This window comes from Mobula hypostoma, chromosome 19 (genome assembly GCF_963921235.1).
Source record: "Mobula hypostoma chromosome 19, sMobHyp1.1, whole genome shotgun sequence".
Taxonomy (NCBI): Eukaryota; Metazoa; Chordata; class Chondrichthyes; order Myliobatiformes; family Myliobatidae; genus Mobula; species Mobula hypostoma.
The window spans coordinates 51,802,130-51,828,051 of NC_086115.1; the positions used below are offsets into that span (position 1 = coordinate 51,802,130).

Genomic DNA, 25,922 nt, shown 5'->3' on the forward strand with positions numbered 1-25,922 from the left:
TGCACAGGCCTCATCAGCTGCAACAGGTGAGTGTAGTCAAACAGGGTTTGGCCAGGGTTTAGCATAATCCAAGTCGACATCAACTTTTCCATTTTCAGAAACAATTGACATTTACCTGCTATTTTCCTTTCTAACTTTAATCATCCAGAGAGCTTCTAGCTTGTTTGCACAATAAAATTAGATAAACATTGAAACAATAAGTTGACTCTCTAATGTTTAGACAAATCATCAATAAAGAGATAAACTTATCTGTTTCATGTCCTGTTTATATGTATGAAGGTGGAGAATTCAGGATAAAAAGTGCAACAATTGAACACTGGAGGTCACTGAGATGCAATTATAATCCCATGATAAACAAGTGATTCAGATCTGAGCAATGCACAGTACATCTTAACTGCTTCTAGCCATGTCGCAAAGTGTTTAACATTGAAACACTGGCTTGCAACTTTGAAATCAGTTTGTTCAAGTTAAACCTTAGAAGCCCACAAAAGGAACAAAGCTTCAATCAACCCTGAAAGACCCTGTTTCAAAATTGTAATGTAAGTATTGAAACAAATCGTCTGAAGCATGATTAAAATCTGACAAAACAACATTATTTCATAATAATGTCCTGCAGCAATGTTACGCTACTAGTAACTAAATAGTAGTTTATCACCTTTGCCACTTGCAACAGCACCTATTAATTCTAAGATTCTTGTGTTATGTGTCCTATTCCCCAGCTGAACATGTTAGTGACAGCACTGGCTTTGCCTATGACATTGAAAAATATTTTCAGTGACAGAGCTACAAATCACTAAAAAGCAAGTTTAGAACTCAATATTCAGAGAATGTGCTTTTTAGCTGTTATGCCATATATGCCTTGGTTGCTATGTACTGCTATTTATTAACACAACACTGATATAAGTTTTATGAAAGTTCTGTGCAATTACAGCTCTTATGGGAAGATTGCTGTTATTTCCCTACCATTCCCTGTTGTTAACTTGGGTCTCAAATGCAAGATAACTGGTGAACATTTCAGTAACTATACATTTTATAGGCTGCAACATAAAAAGGTACGTTGAATTCTGGAGATAGTTCTTTGCAAGCAGATGAGGTAACTTGTGTATAAATAATCCCTAATTTTACAGAGATAAGAAGCATTATTACAAAATATTTTGTAATGTATACTCTTTATTCAGGTAGATTTGTGAGATATAGTTCATTGTTAGAAGACATTTGAGGAAGGTGGAAAACTAGGAAAGTTTGCATATGCATACAGAAAAGATAATAAATATCAAAATGAAGCATATCAAACACAAAAAGCTAGAGTTTCATATACATGATTTTCCTAGCCATTGTATCACCTTTAACTGTAAAGAAAAATGCATTTCATATTCATAATCTGAGTTAATTCTTTTGCAAGAGTACATGAAAGTTTCAGACAATTAGAATTACACAATGTTAATGAATAATCCACTATTTTCAGCTTAATTATAAAAGCTTCAGTGAAAATCAAGTGCATGGAAACCATTGAGCAAAAAAAAATGACAATTCACCTTGCTTTGACTACCTGTAAATACCTAAAAACACACACACATTATGCATCCAAGATGACCCACCAAACACCAATGATACGGGGAGAAAATCAGCTTCCAGGGCTAATTCCTGGGGGTAGGCATTAGATCATAAGACTATAAGACATAGGAGCAGAATTAGGCCATTTCGCCCATCAAGTCTGCTACTCCATTCAATCATGGCTGATTATTATTTCCCCTCCTCCGCCCCACTTCCCGGCTTTCTCCCCATAACCTTTGATGCCATGGCCAATCAAGAACCTATCAAGCTCTGCCTTAAATACACCCAACAACCTTCTGCATCTCTGTTTTAAATGGATGCCCCTCTATTCTGAGGCTTTGCCCTCTTGTTCAAGACTCCCCCACCATGGGAAACATCTTTCCACATCTACAAACAAGAGAAAATCCAAGCAACATACAAAATATGCTGGGTTAACTCAGCAGGCCGAGGGGTCTCAGCCCAAAACATCGACTGAACTTTTTTACATTGATGCTGCCTGGCCTGCTGAGCTCCTTCAGCATTTTGTGTGTGTTGCTTTCCACACCTACTCTGTCTAGGCTTTTCAACATTTGAAAGGTTTCAATGAGATCCCACCTCATCCTTTTAAATTCCAGTGAGTACAGACCCAGAGCCATCAAACATACCTAGTATGTTAACTTTTAACCAATTTCCCCCGGGATCAATAAAGTATTACTATGACTTTGGCTATTTTCATTCCAGGAATCATTCTTGTGAACCTTCTCTGAACTCTCTCCAATGCCAGCACATCCTTTCTTAGATAATGAGCCCAAATCGGTTCCCAATACTTAAGGTGTGGCCTCACCAGTTCCTGATAAAGCCTCAGCAACACATACCTGCTCTTATTCTAGACCTCTTGAAGTGAAAGCTAACATTGCATTTGCTTTCCTAAACACCGACTCAACCTGCAAGTTAACCTTGTGTTCTGCACAAGGACTCCGAAGTCCCTTTGCATCTCAGATTTGGATTTTCTCCCCGTTTAGAAAATAGTCTGCACATTTATTTCTTCTATTTAAGTGCATGACCAAGCATTTTCCAACACTGTGTTTCATTTGCCACTTTCTTTCCCATTCTACCAATCTGTCTACCAAGTCCCTCTGCAGCCTGCCTTCTTCCTCAACACTACCTGTCCCTCAACCAACCTTCATATCACCTGCAAACTTGCCAACCAAGCCATCTATTCCATCATCTAAATCATTTATATACAGCATAAAAAGAAGCAGTCTCAACTATGACCCCTGTGGAACACCACTAGTCACCGGCAGCCAAACAGAAAAGGATCCTTTATTTCCCACTCGCTGCATCCTACCAATCAGCCAGTGCTCTAACCATGCCAGTGACTTTCCTGTAATACCATGAGCTCTTAACTTGTATGTTACAAGCTCCACATGTATATTGTAAGAAACCAAGCTTTGATTTGAAGACCTCCTCCTCCACCCTCAAACAGTGAATGCACACTCTGGAAGCTCAGATACATTCAAAAAGCACCTAAAATAAATCCTGTCTCATCTGAGGAAGAATCGACAGTTCCAACACTGGTCACGTTAGAAACTACAAACCTGAAATGGAAGAAAGTCATCCTCATTTCTGAGAAGCTCCTTAAGGGATGGTGTGGAATTTTAACAGGAATCAAAGGGATTTTAGTCTTTGCTACACTTATGAAATTTCTCCACATCCAATACTGGATATCAGGCGGCACCCTGGAAGTTTAGAGGTGGTGGTAGGCTCAAGAGAGATCACAGTGAAGTAGAGCTGGGTATCACCTGTTCACCAGTGTAGACGTGGAAATGATCACTGTCATTTCTATTGAAGTTCTCAGTGCTGGATGCATAATGGCAGTGATAATGTTTATCTACAAAAGTGCATTTATGCCATACTAATTTTGGTGCATATTTTACAACATCAATTTAAAAAGGCAGTAAAACTTTAGCACCGATAGTTTAACAAATTAATTGGGCCAATTATTGCAGGGTAGATCCAATTAACTTTAGCCAAGCAGCAAATCCTCCATTGCGACACAAGAGGCAAATCTGAATTTCTTCCAGATTCTCACGGTCCAGGTGTGAAAAGCATTTTATCTGTTAATCTAAAATGAGCACCAAAGATGGATATTGAGTTTTATTATTAACAATTTAAATATGAAAACAGATAACCTTTAAATATTAATGCAGCAGTGCATATCATGTACTGTGCAGAAAGAGCAAGAGTACAGAGGAAGAGCAATTACATCATTGCACAGCTGGTGGAGCAAAAGAGGGCTACAGAACTCTAGATGCCATTTCCACAGTACCGTGCAAAAGTCATAGGCATATATTTATATAGCTAGGCTGCCTAAGACTTTTTCACAGTACCGTTGTAAATTTGTGTATTGCACTGTACTACTGCCACACCATAAAAACAAATTTCTGGACATATGTGAGTGATGATAAACCTGGTTCTGATATGGGTCTCTATTGTGGACTGAAAGTGGGAAGGGGGCAGGGAGAGGGGAATCATGGGTGGGAAAAGGGGAAGGGAGAGGGGCGGGAATGGGAAGTACCACAGAGATATTCCATAATGATCAACAAACCAATTGTCCGGAATCAAATGACCTTGCCTGGTATATCAGGGTTGAATGTGTCTGCACCCACACCAACCGCGCCCCCCCACCCCTGACTCTGGCACTCCTTCTCTGCCACCTGTCCCACATCCCTCCCATGGTGCTCTACCCTCGCCATTCCCATATCCTTCGCCTCTGCCGGATTTACAAACTCACTGCCCGCTCTACAGTGACACATACAGTACTGAGTGTATATACAGTATGTGGCTAAGACTTTGTAGTGTATTGTAAATTCTGGTATATTATAAACATATCTGCATTTTTCCTTTACAGTGGAGAGTTTGAAACATTTCACAACATTACATTAACATACAGATCTCTTCCAGGCATTGTAGTGCATCAGTCTAAGAAGAACAAGGGACAATGCTCACAATGTTCTTGATTAATGAACAACTTAAATATTCTGCTATCATGTGGAGACTTCACAGATCTGCCATAGAACTAGTAAGCTACTCAAAAAGTTCCCAAAGGCCACAGATTACAATGACAAGATGTTGCTTGTCATAGTACTTCATAGAAGAGAGTTGAAGAGGGCTGCAGTAGTGATAGGAGATTCCATAGTTAGAGGAATAGTGATGAGATTCTGTGGAAATGATAAAGACACCCGGATGATATATTACCTCCCAGGTGCCAGGGTCAAGAATGTTTTGGATTGGGCCCGCGGCATTCTAAAGGGAGAGACTGAGCAGCCAGAAGTCTTGGTACATATTGTCACCAATGGCATAGACAGGAAGGGGTGAAAGGGGAGAAGGTCCTGAAGAGAAATTTTAGGAAGCTAGGTAGAAAGCTGAAAAGCAGATTGTCAGGGTAGTAATCTCTGGCAACACACACAAAATGCTGGAGAAACTCAGCAAGCTAAGTAGCACCAACGGAAAAGAGTAAACAGTCGACATTTGGGTCTCGGCCCGAAACGTTGACTGGTTACTCTTTTCCATAGATACTGCCTGGCCTGCTGAGTTCCACCAGCATTTTGTGTGTGTTGCTTTGGATTTCCAGCATCTGCAGATTTTCGCATGTTAGTAATCTCTCATTTCATTTTGTGCCACATGCCAGTGAGGGCAAGATTAGGAGAATTTGTTGACCTTTTCCAAACTTATTCTATTTCCTTTTAATATATGTTGAGAGGAGCGGAGTTGACAACACTAATGGTTCTTTTTTTTTGATGTTACGTAACAGCCCATGTCTTCTCTTTTTAGTTTAGTTGGCTAACATTGTTTAGGCTAGTTTTTTTGGGGGGGTATATTTTTACATTTTTTTTCCTTTTTCGTGATATTTTTTTTCTTTTTTTTTAATGTATATTATATTTGTATCCTGTACAATTGGAGGCTTAATACCCATGTGTCAACTGGGTTTATCTTTAAATAGGTTAATTATAACAATTTAATCCCAATAACTTCGTATCAATATTACATTATGAAACCAATAAAAAGATTGAAAAAAAAGGAGAATTTGACAGATAAATACGTGGCTGGGGAACTGGTCCAGGAGGCAGGGGTTCAGATTTCTAGATCTTTGGATCTCTTCTGGGGAAGGTATGACATGTACAAAAGGGATGTGTTACACCTGAACCCAAGCGGGACCAATATCCTTGTGGGCAAGTTTGCTAGAGGTGTTCAGGAAGGTTTAAACTAATTTGGCGGGGGGGGAGGGGGGGATGAAAACTGGAGTGAGAGGGCTGAGGATGGGACAGTTGACTTACAAACAGAGGCAGGGCGTAGTGAGTCTCCCACCCATTCTGCTCTCCAATGTCCGCTCCCTGGACAATAAATTGGACTACATCCGACTCCAGCAGACTACTCGGCGGAAGTACAGGGTCCGCTGCGCTTTTGTTTTCACGGAAACGTGGCTTAGCAACAGAGTTCCGGATGCCGCCATCCAGCTAGACGAACTCGCTTTGTCCGGGCTGACAGAGATACAACCCTGTGCGGTAAGACTCGCGGTGGGGGCGTGTGTACTTACATCAACACTGAATGGTGCAAGAACTCTGTGCTGGTCTCTAGTTACTGCGCATCGCTAGTGGAGTTTGTGACTGTTAGATGCAGACCATTTTATTTACCACGGAAATTCACCACTGTCCTTACAGTCAGTGTGTACATTCCCCCCAGCACTAATGCTAAAGAGGCGCTCTTTAAACTGTATGGGGCTATTAGCGAACTGCAGAACGCACACCCTGATGGACTGTTTATTGTCACCGGAGATTTTAACCACGCGAACCTCAAGTCAGTGCTCCCCAAATTCCATCAGTATGTGGACTTTGCAACTTTGCAACGAGAGGAGAGAACGTGTTGGACCTTGTTTATACAAACAGCCCTGACGCGTACCCGGCAGAATCCCGCCGCCACCTCAGTTACTCAGACCACATCTCTGTTATGCTAATCCCAGCACACAGACCGCTCGTCAGACGCTCCAGACCAGTTCTGAAGCAGGTGAAAACCTGGCCAGCAGGAGCCATCTCTGCTCTTCAAGACTGCTTTGAGCACACTGACTGGCACATGTTCAGGGAGGCTGCAACCGATGGCGACAGTACCAATTTAGAGAAGTACACGACATCAGTGACTAGCTACATCAGCAAGTGCATCGATGATGTCACTGTGTCCAAGACCATCACTACACGCTCTAACCAGAAGCCATGGATAACCGCGGAGGTGCGTGCGCTGCTGAGGACCCGTGACTCTGCCTTCAGAGCAGGCGACAAGGCAGCCCTAACAACAGCGAGGGCCAAACTGTCCCGGGCCATCAGAGAGGCAAAGCGTGCACATGCCCAGCGAATCCACAGTCACTTCAAGGACAGCAGCCACATGCAGCGCATGTGGAAGGGCATTCAGGACATCATCAACTACAAGACAACATCACCTGCTTGTGCTGGTGATGCCTTCCTCCCAGATGTGTTGAACAACTTCTACACTCGTTTCCAGGCGGAAAACGATGTGGTGGCAAGGAAGACCACTCCTCCTCCCAATGACCAGGTGCTGTGTCTTACCGTGGCCGATGTGAGGAAAACTCTATGCAGGGTCAACCCACGGAAGGCTGCTGGACCAGACAATATCCCTGGCAGAGTGCTCAGAGGATGTGTAGACCAGGTAGCAGATGTTCTCACTGACATCTTCAACATCTCCCTGAGCAGCACCGTCGTTCCAACGTGCTTCAAGGCTGCCACCATCGTCTTTGTGCTGAAGAAGTCTTCAGTGTCCTGCCTCAATGACTACTGTCCCATTGCTCTTGCATCCATCATCATGAAGTGTTTCGAGAGGCTCATCATGAGGCACATAAAGACCCTGCTGCCCCCCCTCACTGGACCCCCTGCAGTTCACGTACCGTCCCAACCGCTCAACAGATAACATCATCGCCATCACCATCCACCTGGCCCTCACCCACCTGGACAAAAAAGACACATACGTTCGAATGCTGTTCATAGACTTCAGTTCAGCATTCAACACAATCATTCCTCAGCACCTGATTGGAAAAACTGAAACTGCTGGTCCTGAACACCTCCCTCTGCAACTGGATCCTAGACTTCCAGACTGGGAGACCTCAGTCAGTCCAGTTCAGGAGCAGCATTTCCAACACCATCACACTGAGCATGGGCCCCCCCCCCCCAGGGCTGTGTGCTTAGTCCACTGCTGTTCACTCTGCTGACCCTCGACTGTGCTGCAACCCACAGCTCGAATCACATCATCAAGTTTGCCGATGACACGACCATGGTGCGTCTCATCAGCAAGAATGACGAGTCAGCATACAGAGAGGAGGTGCAGTGGCTAATAGACTGGTGCAGAGCCAACAACCTGTCTCTGAATGTGAACAAGACAAAAGATATGGTTGTTGACTTCAGGAGAGCACGGAGCGACCATTCTCTGCTGAACATTGACGGCTCCTCCGTTGAGATCGTTAAGAGCACCAAATTTCTTGGTGTTCACCTGGTGGAGAAATTCACCTGGTCCCTCAACACCAGCTCCATAGCCTAGAAAGCCCAGCAGCGTCTTTACTTTATGCGAAGGCTGAGAAAAGTCCATCTCCCACCCCCCCCATCCTCACCACATTCTATAGGGGATGTATCGAGGTCATCCTAAGTAGCTGCATCACTGCCTGGTTCGGGAATTGCACCATCTCGGTTCGCAAGACCCTGCAACGGATAGTGAGGTCAGCTGAGAAGATCATCGGGGTCTCTCTTCTTGCTATTACAGACATTTACACCACACGCTGCACCCGTAAAGCAAACAGCATTGTAAAGGACCCCACGCACTCCTCACACAAACTCTTCTCCCTCCTGCCATCTGGCAAAAGGTGCCAAAGCATTTGGGCTCTCATGACCAGACTGTGCAACAGTTTCTTCCCCAAAGCCATCAGACTCCTCAATACTCAGAGTCTAGACTGACATCTACATCATTTATTATTATATTGTAATTTGGCCTCTACTGTGCCTATTGTCTTGTTTATTAATTATTGTACTAATCTGCACTGTTTTGTGCACTTTATGTAGTCCTGTGCAGGTCCGTAGTCTAGTGCAGTTTTTATGTTGTTTTACGTAGTCTAGTGTAGCCTTGTGCTGTCTTACATAGCGTAGTGTAGTTTTGTGTTGTTTCACATAGCACCAGGGTCCTGGAGGAACGTTGTTTCATTTTTACTGTGTACTGTACCAGCAGCTTATGGTCAAAATGACAATAAACTTGACTTGACTTGCTAGCAAGGACAGGTTGATTATAGGACAAAATTGCTGTCGGCAGATAATCTGCAAAATAAAAAGGGGAGAATTCAAAAAAAGTAATGAATACAAAACTAAAGGTGTTGTATTTGAATGCATGCAATATACTGAGTAAGGTAAATGAACTTGCTTACACTATTGTATTGAGATTGTTCTCGCTGTGGAGGTCAAGGTCACATTAACTCAAAACATTCTGGCCAGAGTAACATGCCAAGTGGTCACTACTGAACTCAGCCATCCTACTCCAGTTCTTTGCTAACTGCAGCATTAGAGTACACTTTGAGGAACAACATCATTTACACTGCTTTCAGTGAAGGGAAGCTGGCAATATCAGACACCAAACTCAGCCCCATCGCTGGCTTCCCCAGTGTGCGTGCAGCCAGTGACTGCACTAATATTCCCATAAGAACTTCCTCGAATAACCCAAACCTGTTCATTAATATGAAGGTGATGTAAATATATAGTTTGTTATGGATCATCAGAAGTGTACTATCCAACACTTATAGCAGCTACCACACTCCTCATGGTTAGGGAGTCCACACTGAGTAATGTTTTCACCAAGTGGCTTGGTCCTGAGGAAAGCATCTTGGAGAATGAGGATTACATTCTGCTTCCAGGTTTTTGATGATCTGCTGGCAATCCACTTTCTCTCTTATTTTTGATATAATGGCAGCCAGGCAGGAATGAAGAAGGTCATGCAAAATACTATTGGCTCCTGGAGATGAGATTCCATTGACTTCTTCAGCCAAAGAATGCACAGCTGGTGTGGAGACACCAGAAGACCAAGAAGCTCTGAACGCACCATGAGAACAGCAATCTGCTGAGGACCATATTAGTGGCATTCAGGTCTGACAAACACGAAGATACAAGCGATCCAGGCATGAATAACAGAAAGCCATTTCAGGTGTGAAGCGGCAATTCCAGACCAAACTTAAATCACTGAAGGATTCTCTACAACTGCGTCAGGGCTTGAATGTGACTACCTCTTACAAAGTGAAACCTAGCGACATAGGTGACAATAGGGCTTTGCTCCCCATTGCCTCTATGCTTGCTTTGACCATCAAAACATGGAGAAACTTCACAAACTCCCACAGCCCTTGATGGCCCTATGATCTCAGACTCTGAGGCTGATGTAAGAACATCTTTCAGGAGGGTTAACCTGCGAAAAGCATCCGGTCCAGATGGGGTACATGGCCAAGTACTACAGACTTGTGCTGATCAACTGGCTGGAGTGTTCACCTATATCTTTAACTTCTTGCTTCATAAGTCTGAGATACCCACCCGCTTCAAGCAGGCTTCAGGTATGCTAGTGTCTAAGAAGAATGTGGTAACCCACCTCAATGATTATCATCCAGTGTGATGAATTGCTTTGAGACATTGGTAATGAAACATATCAACTCCTACCTGAGAGCGACTTGGATCCACTCCAATTTGCCTACCAACACAACAGGTCCTCAGCAGATACGGTTTCATTAGCTCTTTACTTAACCCTGAAGCAATATAGACAGTGAAAATACATACAACAGTATGCTCTTTATTGACTTCATCTCAGCATTCAATATCATTGTCTCCTCAAAACTAATCAATAAGTTTTAAGACCTTGGCCTCAATACCTCCTTGTGCATTAGATCCTCGATTTCCTCACATGTAGACCCCAGTCAGTTCAGATTGGCAAAACATCTCTTCCACAATCTCCATCAGCACAGGTACACCACAAGGCTGTGTGCTTTGCCTCCAGCTCTACTCGCTTTATACTTACAATTGAGAGATTAAGCACAGTTCCAACGCCATATTTAAGTTTGCTGACAACACCACTGTCATTGGCCAAATCAAAAATAGTGGAGAATCAGCATATAGGAGAGAGATTGAAAATCTGGCTGAGTGGTGCCACAACAACTTCTCACTCAATGTCAGAAAGACTAAAGAGCTGATTATTGATCTCAGGAGAAGGAAAATGGACATCCATGAGCCAGTCCTCATCATGGGATCAGAGGTGGAGAGGATCGGCCTCTTTAAATTCCTTGGTTATCATTTCAGAGCATCTATACTGGGCCCAGCAAGTAAGTGCAATTATGAAGAAAGCATGGCAGCTCCTCTGTTTGATTAAGGAGTTTGCGAAGATTCAGCATGACATCTAAAACTTTGACAAGCTTCTATAGACGTGTGGTGCAGAGTATATTGCCTGGTTGCATCAAGGTCTGGTAAGGAAATACCAATGGCCTTAAACAGAAAATACCACAAAAAGTAGTGGATATGGCCCAGTCCACCACAGGTGAAGCCCTCCCCACCATTGAGATCTACACAGAGGACTGTTGCAGGAAAGCAGCATCCATCATCCAAGAGCCCCGAACATCCAGGCCAAGCTCTCTTTTTGCTGCTGCTATCATGAAAGAGTTACAGGATGCTCAGGGCCCATACCACTAAGTTCAGGAACAGTTGTTAGCCCTCAACCATCGGGCTCTTGAACCAGAGGGTATAACTTCAATCAACTTCACTTGCCCCATCACCGAACTGTTCCTACAACCAACAGAATCATGTTCAGGGACTTGCCATCTCATGTTCTTGATATTTATTATTTATTTATTTATTACTTCTTTCTTTTTGTATTTGCTCAGTTTGTTGCCTTCTGCACAGTGGTTGAACACCCAAGTTGGTGCAGTCTTTCATTGATTCTATTATGGTTATTATTCTTTTATGCATTTATTGAGTATACCCACAAGACAATGAATCTCAGAGATGTATATGGTGACATAAATGTCCTTTGATAATAAATTTACCTTGAACTTTAAAACTGCATAGCAAAGTCCTGCATAATCTGGCACATAGAATATGGCATGCTGCATAAGGAACAACCAAGAAATCCAATTGGTAAGGGCCAGACAGCAAATGCAAGGAGCCTAATATACGTAGGAGAGGATGACAAAGGCTTCCAGAGAGATGTCTTTCCCCAACATCAGCAGTTTTGACTCTCAGCTGAATGGAGGGAAGCAAGCAATATCTGTATAGGCAGTAACAGAGTATTTTTCCCTGAGCGCTCCACATACCAAATCTCCATGTAAGTCAAGTGACCCAACCATACTCCATTCATTAACAAATCAAGTTGAGTTTAGCAAGATGAGTTTATTACCATATGCACAAGTACAAGGAAAAACGTTCTTGCAGCAGCATCACAGGCACATAAATTCAGAGAAAACTCAGATTATAAAATATATATAAATTAGATTATAAAAAAATACATAAATTATACAAGAGAGTGAAGAAAAAACCAGGGAAGGTAGTACACCCGTGGATGACAAGGGAAATTAGGGATAGTATCAATTCCAAAGAAGAAACATACAAATTAGCCAGAAAAAGTGGCTCACCTGAGGACTGGGAGAAATTCAGAGTCCAGCAGAGGAGGACAAAGGCCTTAGTTAGGAAAGGGAGAAAACATTATGAGAGAAAGCTGGCAGGGAACATAAAAACTGACTGTAAAAGCTTTTATAGATATGTGAAAATAAAAAGATTGGTCAAGGCAACCATAGGTCCCTTACAGTCAGAAACAGGTGAATTTATCATGGGGAACAGGGACATGGCAGACCAATTGAATAATTACTTTGGTTCTGTCTTCACTAAGGAGGACATAAATAATCTTCCGGAAATAGCAGGGAACCAAAGGTCTAGTGAGATGGAGGAACTGAGGGAAATACATGTTAGTAGGGAAATGGTGTTAGGTAAATTGAAGGGATTAAAGGCAGATAATTCCCCAGGGACAGATGGACTGCATCGCAGAGTGCTTAAGGAAGTAGCCCAAGAAATAGTAGATGCATTAGTGATAATTTTTCAAAACTCTTTAGATTCTGGATTAGTTCCTGAGGATTGGAGGGTGGCTAATGTAACCCCGCTTTTTAAAAAAGGAGGGAGAGAGAAACCGGGGAATTATAGACCGGTAAGCCTGACATTGGTGGTGGGGAAAATGCTAGAGTCAGTTATCAAAGATGTGATAACAGCACATTTGGAAAGCGGTGAAATCATCGGACAAAGTCAGCATGGATTTGTGAAAGGAAAATCATGTCTGACGAATCTCATAGAATTTTTTGAGGATGTAACTAGTAGAGAGGATAGGGGAAAACCAGTGGATGTGGTATATTTGGATTTTCGAAAGGCTTTTGACAAGGTCCCACACAGGAGATTAGTGTGCAAACTTAAAGCACACGGTATTGGGGGTATGGTATTGATGTGGATAGAGAATTGGTTGGCAGACAGGAAGCAAAGAGTGGGAATAAATGGGACCTTTTCAGAATGGCAGGCAGTGACTAGTGGGGTACCGCAAGGCTCAGTGCTGGGACCCCAGTTGTTTACAATATATATTAATGACTTAGACGAGGGAATTAAATGCAGCATCTCCAAGTATGCGGATGACACGAAGCTGGGCGGCAGTGTTAGCTGTGAGGAGGATGCTAAGAGGAATCAGGGTGACTTGAATAGGTTAGGTGAGTGGGCAAATTCATGGCAGATGCAATTTAATGTGTATAAATGTGAGGTTATCCTCTTTGGTGGCAAGAACAGGAAAACAGATTATTATCTGAATGGTGGCCGATTAGGAAAAGGGGAGGTGCAACGAGACCTGGTGTCATTGTACACCAGTCATTGAAAGTGGGCATGCAGGTACAGCAGGCAGTGAAAAAGGCGAATGGTATGCTGGCATTCATAGCAAGAGGGTTCAAGTTCAGGAACAGGGAGGTTCTACTGCAGTTGTACAAGGCCTTGGTGAGACCACACCTGGAGTATTGCGTGCAGTTTTGGTTCCCTAATCTGAGGAAAGACATTCTTGCCATAGAGGGAGTACAAAGAAGGTTCACCAGATTGATTCCTGGGATGGCAGGATTTTCATATGAAGAAAGACTGGATCGGCTAGGCTTATACTCACTGGAATTTAGAAGATTGAGGAGGGATCTTATTGAAACGTATAAAATTCTAAAGGGATTGGACAGGCTAGACGCAGGAAGATCGTTCCCGATGTTGGGGAAGTCCAGAGCGAGGGGTCACAGTTTAAGGATAAAGGGGAAACCTTTTAGGACCGAGATGAGGAAGAACTTCTTCACACAGAGAGTGGTGAATCTGTGGAATTCTCTGCCACAGGAAACAGTTGAGGCCAGTTCATTGGCTATATTTAAGAGGGAGTTAGATATGGCCCTTGTGGCTAAAGGGATCAGGGGGTATGGAGAGAAGGCCGGTACAGGGTTCTGAGTTGGATGATCAGCCATGATCATACTGAATTGTGGTGCAGGCTCGAAGGGCTGAATGGCCTACTCCTGCACCTATTTTCTATGTTTCTAGTATACCAAGTGAGTCGAAGTGGTGCATTATATTCCCTCATTTGCAGGCCTTACCTGGGGCTGCTTTATTGGTTCACATGCCTATATCACATCAATGAATGAATTTCTAATCTAGCTGTTTGAGTGTCTTGATATAACGTCTCAGTATTTTTTTTTCTCAAAGGTCCCTTGCTTATGGAACTCTGACCTCTGCACAAAATGCACATTCCCTGGAGGATCTCTGTTCTGCAGGTAACAATAGTGGTTGAGAATATCAATGCCTTTGGCCTGCTGTTCAAAATTGATGATGGCTATTCATTACTGTTGCTGTTGCAGCTAAGAGTAATTCAAGTTCAAGTTTAATTGTCATTCAACCATACATGAATACGCATGAATATAGCCAAACCAAACAGCAGCCAAGGTACAAAATACAGTACCAACAGTCATTCACAGCACAAGGCAGACATGGCACATATAAGACAGCAGTAAAATATAGTTTTGTAGCCTGAGGAAAAGTACACACTCAGGACAACAAATACTTTTTCGGGTTTTAATTCCTTTATCTGTTTTAGATGTTTTAGTGCCAGAAGAGGGTCTCAAAACAAAATGAACGAATTTACAACTAGTTCCTGCCGTTACAATCTCAGTTTAACTTTCGATCCACACCCTTGTGTATTGACAAATTGCATATGCAGTATAAAAATACATAAAGCAAACTGCACAAAACCAATATAAAACTAATAGGAAACTAATACGGTAGTGGCAATTCTGAAGGAACACAATACAAACAACATTAGAATCCCACCAACCCTGTACCTTATACATAGCAGTGAAAATGTAAGCGAATACATCTCATCTAAGACGTCTACTACTTTTTAGTACACACGTGCTGAACTTCCAAACAGAGACTAAACATTCACGTTACGCTGTTACATTCACATTGTCATGATACAATAAAGTTAGACAAAAGGTACACTTTGGCAGAACTTTTACGAGATATTGCCTGGTAGTTAAATTACAGGAAGACTGACCTACTTGGCCAGTAAGGAACTTTGCACAAGCCACGCTATCCAGCGTCGATGCCTTCACTCATGAAAATCTAAAGCATCCACATGTAAAACCTGTCAAATTACCGATATTCTCAATGCGCCAACAAGCATAAACGAATTCACATGGATATTGTCAATTAATACTCACCATTCCTCACTATGCCCAGTATCTCTGGGAGGAACTTAATCCCAAAGCCCCACCAGCGTCTTCTGCAGAAACAAAAATGATCTCCCCACTATCCCGCCCGTGTGTAATGACATCACCGTCTCCACTTAAAGGCACAGACAACGATTCTAAGCATTACCCAGATGGATGCCTAAGTACACTTTTAACGATAATGAATAAGATTCGACGGTCACCTGGTTACAATAGTCATACACCAAAAAAACATCCAAGTCCCTGAGTCCGCGAAAGTTGCTGCAGTCTGCAGTCGAACACAATACATCTTTTCTTCTGCCAAGTGAAATCAGGAAAGCAGCACCAACTCCAGCATGGACGCTGCATCACATCACTTCTAGCACTCCAATGGAGCACACTGACTCCAACACCCCTCTCTGGGCAGCAGCAAATAGATGACACTGTGGTTTGAGGCCTAGTCTGCACTACGACTGAGACCATGCAGCTCCCCTGCTGTTCACCAATAAAACAGTGAATCTGACTTGCAGCATCCAACATTACCAATGCCTAACAGGGCCTTACAATCACAAGAAAAGTGACTAAGACATTCACTTGTTGTTAGACTGCACACCAACACCTCTCTAATGCAGGCAGCCACATGTTCAAAGAACACCAAGTCCAGCTCCTTCAGTTTCTTCACCAACGAGCAACTTCCTGATGGAGTCGACCTGCAGTACTTTCAGTTCTTAATGTCCAGCAGGGTCCTGCGATAGTAACAAATACATTTTAAAAAGACAATAACATCTTTAGTTGGTCCCATAGAAGTCGCTGTGTCTGAGCATGTCACCATCTTACTGGAAGCAGAATCTTCATGGTATATTCAGCAGATTTCCATGCATTGGGTAAGGCGATGCATTGAGAAGCTAACAGTTAAAGCAGTTAAATCTATATTTATTCAACACTGAGAAACCTCCCATGGTATCACAGATGAGATTTATCTTTGAACCAATAGACTATTTTATGATGAGGTTACTTTCAAGATTCAAGATTGTTTAATGTCATTTCCAGTATGCAAGTGTAAAGGAGAATAAAATAATTGTTAATTCAGATCCAATACAGCACAAAAAAACAATAAGATAAAGAACACAATAATAAGACACACAACATAAATAAGATTGCTTACATATAGCTTTGTTGTATATAGATCAGAATCAGAATCAGGTTTATTATCACTGGCATATGACATGAAATTTGTTAATTTAGCAGCAGCAGTTCAATGCAATACATAATCTTGCAGAGAAAATAAATAAACAAACAAACAAATAAATAAATAAATAAATGGTAAAAATAAATAAACAAGTAAATCAATTGCGTACATTGAATAGATTAAATAAAAAAGTGCAAAAACAGAAATACTGTTTATTAAAAAAGTGAGGTAGTGTCCAAAGATTCCATGTCCATTTAGGAATCAGATGGCAGAGGGGAAGAAGCTGTTCCTAAATCGCTGAGTATGTGCCTTCAGGTATCTGTACCTCCTACCTGATACAGTGAGAAAAAGGCATGCCCTTGGTGCTGGAGGTCCTTAATAATGGACGCTGCCTTTCTGAGACACCGCTCCCTGAAGATGTCCTGGGTACTTTGTAGCCGAGTACCCAAGATGGAACTGACTAGATCTACAACCTTCTGCAGCTTCTTTCTGTCCTGTGCTGTAGCCCCTCCATATCAGACAGTGATGCAGTTTGTCAGAATGCTCTCCACAGCACAACTATAGGAGTTTTTGAGTGTATTTGTTGACATGCCAAATCTCTTCAAATTCCTAGTAAAGTATAGCTGCTACCTTGCCTTCTTTATAACTATATCGATATGTTGGGACCAGGTTAGATCCCCAGAGATCTTGAAACTGAGGAACTTGAAGTTGCTCACTTTCCCCAATTCTAATCCCTCTATGAGGATTGGTATGTGTTCCTTCGTCTTACCCTTCCTGAAGTCCACAATCAGCTCTTTCGTCTTACTAACGTTGAGTGCTAGGTTGTGATGCTAGGTGCAGGAGTGTCTGTAGATCTACTCCCTGAAGCAGCTGGAGTATGCCCAAGCCTTGACCTCAGTACCTCAGTTCATCATATTAGCAGGACAAAAATGCTGTGAAATTCCCAGAGATGACAACCACTGGATCATTTCATAGCCTCATCACCACAGAGAGAAATGAACATCACCTTATGTCTGTACATAAGGTGGAGGGGCGGGTTAGTGGGTGAGGGTGTTGATCAACCTTACTGTTTAGGGAAAGTAACTGTTTTTGACCCCATTGGTCCTGGTATGGATGGTGTAGCCTCTTCCCTGATGGAAGTGGAGCAAACAGTTCATGAACAGTGGGGCTGGGATCCTTCATGATATTCCCCCACACCTTTCTGTACATATGTCCTTGAAGGCATGTAGGCTGGTACCGGTGATGTGTTGGGCAGTTTTAATGACCTATTGTAGAGCCTTCCTGTGTGTTGCAGCATAGTTTTTATACCATGTAGTGATATTGATGAACAGCAAAGGAAACTCGAAGAGCTAAATGCCCACACTTGTTCCTGTTTCCTGGGGCTTAACATATGTTCCACAGCATCTTCGAATTTATATAAAACTACTGACAGCGTATTTTATACTCCACTTGTTACTTAACTAATATTATGTTTTGTGCTTTATTTATTCATTTACATGTTGAACTTAAATGGCAACACTTGCTGTCCTGAAGAACATGCCTGAAACTTTTTTCTTTTAGTAGCTGAAGTTCTCATATGAATATAACATACAGAGCTGCTGGAAGCAAGTTGTAGGATTTAGACCCAACTACAATAAATGAACAATGATATAATTCTAAATCCGGATGGTGTGCAAACTGGAGGTAAACAATTGATAGTTACAATCCCATGTGTTTGTCATGGTACACTCTCGGACCATGAATGCACCAAATACAATTAACTTAACAAGATTAACCTGAAAGCACAAGGGCTTAACAATACTAGTTAAAATATTGATTAGTAAATACAGGTGCTCAAGAACCCTAGAAGCTCAACGCTCCACGGCAAGCCACAGGGCTCATGACAGTACCTCCTGACCTAAGGCCAACACCTGACAGGTCAGGGAGCTCTCGAGGCAGGACCGAAAACACAAGGTAGACTTGAAGCTTGAGGAAATGCTCTGATGCTCTCAAGGCAGGCCTGAACAACGCAAGGCAGACCTAGAGCTTAAGGCAGTGCTAGGGAATTTGGAACAGATTTGGTGCTCCTGAGGCAGGTCTGAAAAGACACAAAGAAGACCCGGAGTACAAGGAAGCTCTTAAGACTGGTCTGAAAACACAAGGCAGAGCAGGAGCTCCAGACTCTCGAGGGAGGTCTGAAAAATTCAAGGCAGACTTGGAGCTTGAGGCAATGCTAGGAAATCTGGAACAGGTCTGATGCTCCTGAGGCAGATTGCTTGGGGCAGGACTGGGAAATCGAGAACAGATTGGAACACTCAAGGCAGCTCTGAGAAGCAGAAGGCTGATGTGGACCTCGAAGCAAAGCACATATCTTGGAAACGTTGCATTTTATTTGGAAGCATAGCGGGACCATATAGCTCAGAGACATTACATCTGACTCAAAAACAACATATAACTCAGGAAAAAAAGCATAACATGGGAGACTTTATGAACCCTGTTGTCCCCAAGAACCTTGAGAAAAATCTTGAACATAGACTGGAGAAGCTCAGAACCACCGCTGGGTCCATATCAGGGGAGTCATTCTATCATGGTTTGCTCTCGGAGGACTAGACTCAGATACGGGGGAACAGCAAGAACCCCAGGATGAGACAGAACTAAGAGGTTAAATGTTGGAATCAGAACCTTGGAGGAGCAATTGAGGCACACACAAGGTAATTCATCCTCTCCGACACAATGACCCCACTGAGGCACTGAATTAGAGTCCTCTTTAAATAATCATAGAATGAGGAAAATGTGCCAGCCACAGTTAACTTAACAAGATTAAATCAAAAACACAAGGATATACACCCTATCACTATTATATGCGGGGCATATGTTCCTCGAAGTCGACACATAATATGAAAACGCATAATGTGAATAATTATTTAAATGGAGAAAGTATGGGTGCATTCTGGAGGCTTTCTAAATATGTTTTATCTGTAATTTATTCACATCTTCATACCAATACAACACAAAAGCAGTACCACAAGGCAACATTCGTATTACATTTAATCAATTTAAGGTAATATTCAACATAATAAATCATAGAAAGTTAACATACTAGGGTGTACAGTACACTACTCACCAACAGTGGCAGGTGTGTTCGCTCCGGGAGATGAGTAGTTGTTGTGGTCGGGCAGCTTTACATGGATGAGGTGGATGGCTGTGTGTCGTCAGGATCATCAAGGACAGCAAGGGGTGAAGGAAGACTCAGAGAACTCTCAGTACTGCTGGCAGCAGGAGATGACACCGGTTTCAAGAAAGTGGTGAGGGTTGTTTGCTTGGCAGCATTTTGTTTTCCAGCATAAATTTGCTTGTAGGGAAGAAGGCCTGACTGCAGGGAATGACTGAAATGCTGACTCCTTTCTAAACTTGGGTCCATGTCCATTGCCATTTGTGCCAAGTGTTCTGCAGCCTTAAAAAATTCTGCCAGTTGCTTCACCGTAAAATCCTTCACCTGCAACTCGACACTTTCTTCTTCATCGTTATCACCTTCAGTCTGAGCTAAATGCAGAAGGTCATCCACACTTAATTCTTCATCATGAGAATCCCAGAGTTCTGCCACGTCAACAGTCTCGAGATCTGAGAATCCATCCCCACCAATTTTACGGCTCAGGGCCACACAATCCTGGACAGCTGCAGTGAAGGCAAGAAACCCCTTGAGGGTGTGCACACACTCTGCCCAAATTGATTTCCATGCTCCATTGAGAGTGGAAGACCTGCCCTCTTTCCAGGATTCATCAGTGTTGTTGATGGTATGTCTGATGTTGAAGGACTTCCACCGTTCCCTCACCGTTGGTAAACTCCCTGGATTTTCAAAATCCTCTGTGGCTTGCAGCATCTGAGAGATAGTTCGCCATAAAAAGTACGCCTTGAATGTGGATATCACACCTTGGTCGAGTGATTGAATCAGCGATGTTGTGTTAGGCAGCAGGAAACGCACTGTTATGTTAGGATGAATGCTGTCCAAATGTTTAGGATGGGCTGGCACATTGTCAAGCAACAAAAGAACTTTAAAAGCAAGATTCTGTTTCCGGCAGTAACGTTCAGCCTCAACAGCAAAATGATTAGCAAACCAATCTTTAAAGATTTGACCAGTGACCCATGCTTTCTTGTTAGCTGCCCAGTGGACAGGAAGCATATTCTTACTCAAACCCTTAAGAGCACGGGGATTTAGTGAATGGTAAACTAAGAGAGGCTTCATCTTACAGTCTCCTTCGGCATTGGAACACATAAGCAAAGTCAATCTGTCCTTTGCTGCCTTAAAACCCGGTGCAGTTATTTCATCCTTACTTACGTAAGTGCGTTTTGGCATACGCTTCCAAAAAAGCCCGGTCTCGTCTGCATTGAACACCTGCTTTGGTGTGATGCCTAACCCAGCTATCAAAGCCCGCAACTGCACAGGGTAGAGTTCAGCAGCTTCGTGGTTAGCACTAGTTTGCTCACCACGCACAGCTAAGTTGTGAAGCCTGTGACGATTAACAAACTTAGAAAACCAACCCCTACTTGCATTAAAGCTAACAATATCACTTCACACTTCCTCACCAGCCTCTGAACAAAGGCGACCATAAATTTCCAAAGTTTTCACACGAAGATGATCAGAACTAAGTGTTTTTTTTTTCTTTGTTTCATGGTCAATGTACAAACTCAACATTTTCTCCATTTTTGTCATTATCAGGTTACGCACTTTGGTAACAATCTTTGAAGACACGTGATGAATCAATCACTGCACTTTTTATTTTCTCAGCATTTCTCTTTATGTTTCTGATCGTGGACTCACCCAGGGCGAAGTAGCGTCCCAGAGCTGTGTTACCTTCACCTGACACCACCCTGTTTATAATTTCCAAGTTTTTTTCAAGTGTTAAAGCAGTTCTCTGCCGCTTGGCTGATGGCCCAGGACTTGACATCGGATGCTTAGGAGGCATAGTTAAATATTTCAAGCGCAAAATCAGTGCACCGTAGGTAAAAAGAACAAAAGTTTAAGAGTGCAAGATTGCACATCCGCCCATTGCCAAAACCAATGTGAGACTGTGAGGTGTGCGCACGTAACTTGTATTGGCGGGAAAGCGGTGCTTCTTGTCCCAACAGTGAGACTGTGAGGCGTGCGCACGTCACTTATATTGGCAGGAAAGCAGTGCTCCTCGCATAACTGTGAGACTGTGAGGCATGCGCACGTCACTTGTACTGGCGGGAAAGCAGTGCTCCTCGCATAACTGTGAGTTTTGGACGCATATAAGGAGAAATTGGTAGAAATCGGTTCCTCGCATATCTGTGAATCCGCATTGTCTGAGGATGCATATAACAAGGATAGGGTGTAACAACTCTAGTTAAGATATTGATGAGTAAATACAGGTGCTCAAAAACCCAAGAAGCTCAACGCTCTACAGCAAGCCTCAGGTCTCATGACGGTATCTCCTAATCTTGACCTTCCAAACATAAGGGGCTTTAGATTTGGGAAGTGTTTTAAAGTAAGCTAAATGACTAAGTGCAGTGTACTTAATGGATGACATAGCAGGATGGGGAATAGAGTGAAGGGTGGAGAGCTAAAAATCACAACAGTCTGATTTAAAAATAAGGAATTCAGAACTCTGGAAAACATTACACAAACAGTGTAGTTTTGTAGTTCATCAATGTTGCAACATCAAAAAGATACTAGAAAGAGATTGAGACAACCGTGCAGACATTTTGGAGAATAAATGAGGTCCATGGACTAGGAGAACTGATGGATTTTTTTTTTGTGTACGCCTGAGAGGGCAAGTAGAGCCTTGGTTTAATATGTTATTCAAAAGATAACAATTCTAGCAATATGTTCTCGAGTCTCCAGAGCAGGATTTGAACTCATTACCTGCTGCTTTGAGAGCAATTTCTCAATCAAAAATGACAAATGAAGTATGTACAAGATGTGTATAAAGTTAGTAAAAACCTGTTGCATTTATCAAATTGGAACTAATCTGGTGATGTGGTTGTACCAATGTTATCAACCCAATTATTGCCAGTGTAAAAAAATGACCAACAACAACTACAATAAGGTCATAATCTTATGCAGATGTATACTTAGTTAGCCCTGAGTTCAGAGAATGTGACAACTTTGCATCTTTACATTAAAACTAATCTCCAGATGTTAAGCTACTCCAGGAAAGACAACAATAATTGACTATACCAAAATATAATGTACATCAAATCATGAATGCAACATTTGGGAGTGTGGATACGAAGGCAGCATTTTCTCCTTCGGGGTTGAATTTGGGTTTGTTTGAATTTGAAGTATTCACTCCAGGTCCAATCAATTGATCTCAGTGGGGCTCATTACCAATGCATAGTAGCTTCTGGTAGGACTCAGAGCAAGCCTAGCAGTGCAAAGGCAAAGAATTCTGGCAGACCCCTTGTAGGAATGCCATGGAATGGTGAAAATGACTCGTTGAAGGCAGTCTATAATATTAAGATGTACAGTATGTCAGATTGTGGCAAGTCCTTTCCTCGCAATGACATTACCTAGGAATGATTACAACAAATACCTTAGGATCCAACAGTAATTCTCTGTCAACTCTCGGGAAATCCCATGACAATGATCTTAACAGGGCACCAGAGTGTAAATGAAGGAAGGTGGGAAGATGGGCTGTGGAAGAAGGAGGATCTCCAAATCATTGCAGTAAGGAAGTATTTTAATACCACTTCAGGCAACATTTCATTCCAGTCGTCACATTCTGTTGCAGATACTAATTTTTCTTTCATATTTAAAAAACCATAAACAATTTCAATCAACATCCTTGCTGATGTCAGAGTAACTGGTCCCTAATTATAAACACGATAAATTCTGCAATACTAGAAATCCAAAGCAACATGCACAGAATGCTGGAGGAACTCAGCATGTCAGGCAGTGTCTATGGAAATGAATAAATAGTCGATGTTTCAGGCCGAGACCCTGGAAAGAAAGGGGGAAGATGCCAGAAGATAAAGGTAGGGGAAAGGAAGGAGGATAGCTGGAAGGTGATAGGTGAAGTCAAGTGGGTAAGAAAAATAAAGGGAATCTGATAGGAGAGGAGAGTGGACCATAGGAGAAAGGAAAGGAGGGGACCCAGGGGAGATGATAGGGGTAGGTAACACCAGAGTGGGGAATAGAAGAGGGGAGGTGGAGGGAATTTTTTTAACTCAAGAAGAAATAGATATTCATGCCATCAGGTTGGAGGCTACCCAGATGGAATATAAGGTGTTGCTCCTCCATCCTGTGGGTGGCTTCATCGTGGCAAAAAAGGGCAGCATCAACTGACTTGTCGGAATGGGAATGGGAAAGGGAATTCAAATGTTTGGCCACCCAGATATTCCGCTTTTGGTGGATGGAGTAGAGGTGCTAGACAAAGCAATCCCCCAATTTACGATGGGCTTCACCAATGTAGAGGAGGTCACAACAGACACAATAGGCAATCGCAGCAGATTCACGGGTGAAGTGTTGCCTCACCTCTAAGGACTGTTAGGAGCTCTGAGTGGGGGTGAGGGAGGAGGTGAATGGGCAGGTGTAATTAGCCTCACCAAGTGAATATTTGCAATCATGAGTCTTTGGAGAGCCATATTTAGCAGGGAAATTATGCAGTGTGCATAATATATAAGCACAAACCTTATAAAACAATGCATCCCCTGATATACTTTGATCAACGTCATGGGACAGCTCCTAGAACATAAATCCAAGCTAACTGGCTTTCTCAGCATTTGAGCTGAACAGAGCAATTAGCGTTTGATGAAGTGCTTCTTAGTCTCAGTTTATTTTAAAGGGGCTCTCTAACTAGGTTGCTTCTCTTTGTTGTTTAATTCACCATCTTTATTTGGCTTTCTTTGCATAAAAGGGCAAAAGGGCAAGTGCACAACTTACAGGCCCTCACCAGTTTCCCTTGTAGTTGGTTGTCAAGAGTACTGAATGTCCCAGGGGGGTGCCAGTCACCCACTTCCTCACCAGGAGATGCCTTTCAGCACTCCAAATTTCATGAATAGCAGGGAGAGTCTCAAACTCGTTATGTGAGACCAAGGGGCAGGCTTGAGGGGTTGATTGGCCTACTCCTGATCCTATTTTCTTTTGCTCTTATTTGCATACCAACACGTAGCACTCCTTGGTGCCCCGACTGAATTAAGATTTTAATTTTAGTAAGAGTTATGATTTGTTGTTGCAAGAATGGATTTAGAGAGTTATATCCATCTTCACACTGCATGATTTTAGTAATTTTGCTACTATATTAACGTACTGCCAAATCAACGATATAAGCCCACTGGATGATCTCGGTAGGAATTGCTAACTGCACTTCTCACTAGTGGTGCTGGCCTTACTTCAATATATGTGGCCCAGTCAATTAACATGATTTCAAAGCATTTCCAACAGGTAACGTATGGCAGATCATAAGTATTGGGGGAATTTTACAAGCCAGCATTTATTCAAATAGAGTCATAGAATCATAGAAAAGTACAGCACAGAAACAGGCCTTTTGGCCTATCTAGTCAGTGCTAAACCATTTAAACTGCTTAGTCCCAACAACCTGTGCTGGGACCAAAGCCCTCCATACCCTTGCCATCCATATATCTATCCAAACTGCTCTTAAACATTGAGATCGAGCTCACATGCACCATTTGTACTGGTAGCTCGTTCCACATTCTCACGGCCCTCTGAGTAAAGAAGTTTCCCTTCATGTTCCTCTTAAACTTTTCACCTTTCATTCTTAACCCATGACTTCTGGTTGTAATCCCACCAAACCTCAATGGAAAAAGCCTGCATTTACCCTAACTATATCCCTCATAATTTAGTATACCTCTATCAAATCTACCATCAATCTTCTACATTCCGTGGGATAAAGTCCTAACCTTTTCAATCTTTCCTTATAAATCAGGTCCTCCAGAATCAGCAACATCCTGTAAATTTTCTCTGTGCTCTTTTAAACTTATTTACCTCTTACCTGCAGGTGGTGACCAAAATTGCACACAATATTCCAAATTAGGCATCATCAATGTCTTACGCAAATATATCTCATAAATTTGATCCCTCCTTGCTATTTCCTTACATTTATACACTGGAAACCCTTTGACTATGTTCTGCCAATGAAGTCTAGTTAGAGGGTAAAGTTGTGTCAGTTCCCAACCACCTACATTCAGGAATTTGTTCAAACAACCTGTCCAATTCTCACAATTTGAATGGCAAGCAATGCCTACAGGAGAACAAGTTCTTTTTAATAACTTACATATTTTGAACTGGTTTAGCTTAATTAAGCAATGTTAATTTTTCAGTGTGATGTACTTTGATTTTTAATAACTCTTAAAGCATTTAGTAGTTTGAATATAATTTAATAATTTTGGAATATCAGTGATGTTCAGAGTTATTCCATTTGT

At 42.3% G+C, this 25,922-nt stretch overlaps 1 protein-coding gene and 1 long non-coding RNA gene across 2 annotated transcripts in view; one reads left to right on the plus strand and one right to left on the minus strand.

The window, feature by feature from the left end:
- LOC134359036 (uncharacterized) overlaps nt 1-5,960 on the minus strand; it is a 162,700-nt gene extending 156,740 nt beyond the window's left edge. The window contains exon 1 of the long non-coding RNA XR_010021005.1: nt 5,871-5,960. This is a non-coding gene — a long non-coding RNA (uncharacterized LOC134359036). The remainder of the gene's footprint in view (nt 1-5,870) is intronic.
- Nucleotides 5,961-8,100: 2,140 nt separating this feature from the next.
- Nucleotides 8,101-25,922, plus strand: part of si:zfos-911d5.4 (uncharacterized) — a 252,456-nt gene continuing 234,634 nt past the window's right edge. Inside the window, exons 1-2 of the mRNA XM_063071870.1 lie at nt 8,101-8,308; nt 14,352-14,419. The gene's annotated coding sequence lies outside the window, so the exon portion shown is untranslated. The remainder of the gene's footprint in view (nt 8,309-14,351; nt 14,420-25,922) is intronic.